The following is a 6,000-nucleotide window of genomic DNA, read 5'->3' as shown; positions in this document are numbered from 1 at the left end:
AATGCAGACAAGTACACCAAGCCAGAGAAGTTTTAACAGGTTTATTTACAATGTTCAAAGTCCAGGTTTCCAAATATATGGGAAGAGCAAGTCCAGGTACAGGGAGGGGTAACAGATCCAGATCAGGGCAGGTGTGGTACCGTAATGTCCTAGTGTCCGTGGTGAGTCCAAAAGAGAGGTCCGGTAATGGAGAGCAGGATGGTGGTGGCAGGAGTGAAGCGGAGGCAGGAGTCAGGTTCCAAATATATGGTCGTCTTGACTATGATCTGACGATGAGTGGAAAGTTTGACCGGGTCTTAAAGGCTGAGGTGATTATGGTGAATGAACTGCAGCTGGAACCCTGACTCCCGCACACCAGACTTCACTCCTGCAATCAAGGACAGACAGAGGGGAGGGGGAGAGCAGAGAGAGAGCTACCTAGCAGCAGTAGGCCTAACAAGTTCTCCTCTGAATCATTCAGATGTTCATTGGCAAACTTCAGACGGCCCTATATATGTGCTTTCTTGAACAGGGGGACCTTGCGGGCGCTGCAGGATTTCAGTCCTTCACGGCATAGTGTGTTACCAATTGTTTTCTTGGTGACTATGGTCCCAGCTGCCTTGAGATCATTGACAAGATCCTCCTGTGTAGTTCTGGGCTGATTCCTCACCGTTCTCATGATCATTGCAACTCCACAAGGTGAGATCTTGCATGGAGCCCCAGGCCGAGGGAGATTGACAGTTCTTTTGTGTTTCTTCCATTTGCGAATAATCACACCAACTGTTGTCACCTTCTCACCAAGCTGCTTGGCGATGGTCTTGTAGCCCATTCCAGCCTTGTGTAGGTCTACAATCTTGTCCCTGACATCATTGGAGAGCTCTTTGGTCTTGGCCATGGTGGAGTGTTTGGAATCTGATTGATTGATTGCTTCTGTGGACAGGTATCTTTTATACAGGTAACAAGCTGAGATTAGGAGCACTCCCTTTAAGAGTGTGCTCCTAATCTCAGCTCGTTACCTGTATAAAAGACACCTGGGAGCCAGAAATCTTTCTGATTGAGAGGGGGTCAAATACTTATTTCCCTCATTAAAATGCAAATCAATTTATAACATTTTTGACATGCGTTATTCTGGATTTTGTTGTTGTTATTCTGTCTCTCACTGTTCAAATAAACCTACCATTAAAATTATAGACTGATCATGTCTTTGTCATTGGGCAAACGTACAAAATCAGCAGGGGATCAAATACTTTTTTCCCTCACTGTATAGTCAGTTAGCAGTTTAGCAATTACACCGGTGGGCCCCGGTGGCAATACATTTGTAAAACCAAAAGCTTACCTTGACTTGGAAGAGTTCCAGTGTTGTGTTGGATAGTCATAGCCAGCAGGCTAACAAAGCATCCCTCTGTTTGAGCAGGGTGTTTGAGTAGGCTAAACTAGCTAGCTGCATTTTCTAGCTAAGTAAGTGAAACTGAAAGTGAAAAAAAATGATGAAATCTCTCTTGTTTCTCCTTCATTTTGGAGGAAATTAATTTGTTAAAAACTGTTCAACTATTGTCTTTCTCTCTTTTAAGTTAACTACTCACAGCAGTTTATGCACTGCAGTGTTAGCTAGCTGTAGCTTATGCTTTCAGTCCTAGATTAATTCTCTGATCCTTTGATTGAATGGACAACATGTCAGTTCATGCTGCAAGAGCTCTGATAGTTTGGAGGACATCCTCTGGAAGTTGTCATAATTACTGTGTAAGTCTATGGAAGGGGGTGAGAACCATGAGCCTCCTAGGTGTTGTATTGAAGTCGATGTACTCAGAGGAGAATGGAAGCTAGCTGTCCTCTGGCTACACCATGGTGCTACACTACAGAGTGCTGTTGAGGCTACTGTAGACCTTCATTGCAAAACAGTGTGATTTAATAAATTATTTGGTGATGTGAATATATTTAGTATGGTTTTATCTAAAAAGGATAACTTTAAAAAAATGTTTTACAATTTTAATTTGTATGAAATTCACTGAGGAGGATGGTCCTCCCCTTCCTCCTCTGAGGAGCCTCCACTTCCCCCATACAGTTTGTGCTTTTCTCAATGGAGTTTCATTTCTCAATCGAGTCATCATATAGAATACCTGTTTTTGGGGCTGTAGTGGAGTGGGTCGAGAGCTTAAAGTTCCTCGGTGTCCACATCACTAAGGATCTATCATGGTCCACACACCAACACAATCATGAAGAGGGCATGACAACGCCTCTTCCCCCTCAGGCTGAAAAGATTTGGCATGGGACCTCAGATACTCAAAAAGTTATACAGCTGCACCATTGAGAGCATCTTGACTGGCTTGGTATGGCAACTGCTTGGCATTTGACCACAAGGCGCTACAAAGGATAGTGCGTACGGCCCAGTACGTCACTGGGACCGAACTCCCTGCCATCCAGGACCTCTATGCAAGGCGTGGTCAGAGGAAGGGCCTAAAAATGGTCAGACTCCAGCCACCCAAGTCATAAATCAATCAATCACATTTTATTTATAAAACCCTTTTTACATCAGCAGATGTCACAAAGTGCTATACAGAAACCCAGCCTAAAACCCCAAACAGCAAGCAATGCAGATGTAGAAGCATAGTCATAGACTGTTCTCTCTGCTACCGCACGTCAAGCGGTACCGATGCACCAAATCTGGAACCAAGAGGACCCTGAACAGTTTCTATCCCCAAGCCATAAGACTGCTAAATAGTTAGTTAAATAGTTAACCAAATAGCTACCCGGACTATCTGCATTGACCCTTTTTGCACTAACTTTTTTGACTCATCACATACGCTGTTGCTACTGTTTATTATCTATCCTAGTCACTTTATTCCTAGTTATATGTACATATCTACCTCAATTACTTCGTACTCCTGCACATCGACTCGGTACCTATACCCCGTGTATAGCCAGGTTATCGTTACTCATTGTGTATTTATTATTACTTTTATTATTACGTGTTATTACTTTTCTATTATTTCTCTATTTTCTCTGTCTTCATTGTTGGGAAGGGCCCGTAAGTACGCATTTCACAAAGCATGTGACAAATAAAATTGTATTCGATTTTGAAATGAAAAATTAATAAAATATTGCTTAATGGCACAAGAGCTGTAATGATTGTCTGATAGTGGTACTATTATTCGATATGCTGCTTGCTATATTCTTCTTCTTGATGGGTGGGAAAGGAGAGGAGTAGCCTAGGGGAAGGCAGGACAGCTGCATATTGTGGCATGTTCAGACATACTGTACACTACCGGTCAAAAGTTTTAGAACACCTACTCATTCAAGGGTTTTTCTTTATTTTTACTATTTTCTACATTGTAGAATAATAGTGAAGACATCAAAACTATTAAATAACACATATGGAATCATGTAGTAACCAAAAAAGTGTTAAACAAATCAAAATATATTTTATATTTGAGATTCTTCAAATAGCCACCCTTTGCCTTGATGACAGCTTTGCACACTCTTGGCATTCTCTCAACCAGCTTCATGAGGTAATCACCTGGAATGCATTTCAATTAACAGGTGTGCATTCTTAAAAGTTAATTTGTGGAATTTCTTTCCTTCTTAATGCGTTTGAGCCAATCAGTTGTGTGTGACAAGGTAGGGGGAGGTGTACAGAAGATATACCTATTTGGTAAAAGACCAAGTCCATATTATGGCAAGGACAGCTCAAATAAGCAAAGAGAAATGACATTCCATCATTACTTTAAGACATGAAGGTCAGTCAATACGGAAAATGTCAAGAACTTTGAAAGTTTCTTCAAGTGCAGTCGCAAAACCATCAAGCGCTATGATGAAACTGGCTCTCATGAGGACCGCCACAGGAATGGAAGATTTACAATGGATATGTCAAATGGGGACTTCCAAATGGATATACAGTACCAGTCAAAAGTTTGGACACACATTTTACATTTACATTTTTAGTCATTTAGCAGACGCTCTTATCCAGAGCGACTTCCAGTTAGTGAGTGCATACATTTTCACACTGGCCCCCCGTGGGAAACTAACCCACAACCCTGGCATTGCAAGCGCCATGCTCTACCAACTGAGCTACAGGGGACACACATACTCATTCAAGAACAGCTCAAATAAGCAAAGAGAAACAACAGTCCATCATTACTTTAAGACATGAAGGTCAGTCAATCTGGAAATTTCAAGAACTTTTAAAGTTTCTTCAAGTGCAGTTGCCAAAACCATCAAGTGCTACGATGAAACTGGCTCTCATGAGGACCGCCACAGGAAAAGAAGACCCAGAGTTACCTCTGCTGCAGAGGACAAGTTCATTAGAGTTACCAGCCTCAGAAATTGCAGGCCAAATAAATGCTTCACAGAGTTCAAGTAACAGACACATCTCAACATCAACTGTTCAGAGGAGACTGCGTGAATCAGGCCTTCATGGTCGAATTACTGAAAAGAAACCACTACTAAAGGACACCAATAATAAGAAGAGATTTGCTTGGGCCAAGAAACATGAGCAATGGACATTAGACCTGTGGAAATTTGTTCTTTGGTCTGGAGTCCACATTTGAGATTTTTGGTTCCAACCGCCGTGTCTTTGTGAGACGCGGTGTGGGTGAACGGATAATCTCTGCATGTGTATTTCCCACCCTAAAGCATGGAGGAGGAGGTGTTATGGTGTGGGGGTGCTTTGCTGGTGACACTGTCTGTGATTTATTTAGAATTCAATGCACACTTAACCAGCATGACTACCACAGCATTCTGCAGCGATACGCCATCCCAACTGGTTTGGGCTTAGTGGGACTATAATTTGTTTTTCAACAGGACAATGACCCAACACACCTCCAGGCTGTTTTACCAAGAAGGAGAGTGATGGAGTGCTGCATCAGATGACCTGGCCTCCACAATCCCCCGACCTCAACCAAATAGAGATGGTTTAGGATGAGTCGGACCGCAGAGTGAAGGAAAAGCAGCCAACAAGTGCTCAGCATACGTGGGAACTACTTCAAGACTGTTGGAAAAGCATTCCAGGTGAAGCTGGTTGAGAGAATGCCAAGAGTGTGCAAAGCTGTCATCAAGGAAAAGGGTGGCTATTTGAAGAATCTCAAATATAAAATATATTTTCATTTGTTAAACACTTTTTTGGTTACTACATGATTCCATATGTGTTATTTCATAGTTTTGATGTCTTCACTACTATTCTACAACGTAGAAAATAGTAAAAATAAAGAAAAACCCTTGAATGAGTAGGTGTTCTAAAACTTTTGACCGGTAGTGTAGATACATACATGATTGTTAAGTTGATAGCCTATCACTTTTACTAGATATCGCTTTTCCCAGTCAGAGACAGTCTGTGAGAGAGAGAGATAGAGAGACTGACTAACTCTTTATTTTTATTTTTTTTAAATAAAAAGGCTAATAGTTTACATACCAAGGTGGACATTTCTTCTATTAACTTCATGTTGCTCTTTCCCATGAATGTAACGACTCTCCATCATACAATATGAACTATGTTTAAAACAACCTCTTCCCCAGTTTCACATATCTATCCCAGCATCATGCCTATCAGGTACCCATCTGAAAGGTTTGATACAACCACATGAAGCCCTCAAACTAGTCAAAGTTGAAGCTGAAAACTGCCACAGGGAGTTGAAGCTGAAATTGCCACATGTTTAACAAATGATCCAAGTATGGCGGGTTCTGGAAAACTACACACCCTCAGGCCACTCATGTATGAGCACCCAAGGGCGTAAAACTGTCTCTCCTGAGTTCTTCTTGCTGCTGCTGCTGCAGATATATGTGACACTTTGAAGTCACATTCCGTACATTTTGAGCACTTCTTTTTTATTATACTGAACACCCAGAGTTCAGGCCGGCTGAATTTAGTTTTACAGTTTTAAAACCAAGCCTCGGTGGTGCTTGTACACAAACTGCAAGGCAAATGCTGTAAAAAAAATAATTAATAAATGTCACACACCGGCTTCTCTGCAGCTTCACATCTCACTAAATGACAGGCCTTGGCGGAAGATCTCTGTGGAATTTATCTAG

Source organism: Coregonus clupeaformis, chromosome 17 (genome assembly GCF_020615455.1).
Source record: "Coregonus clupeaformis isolate EN_2021a chromosome 17, ASM2061545v1, whole genome shotgun sequence".
Classification (NCBI taxonomy): Eukaryota; Metazoa; Chordata; class Actinopteri; order Salmoniformes; family Salmonidae; genus Coregonus; species Coregonus clupeaformis.
This window is presented reverse-complemented; position numbering follows the sequence as displayed.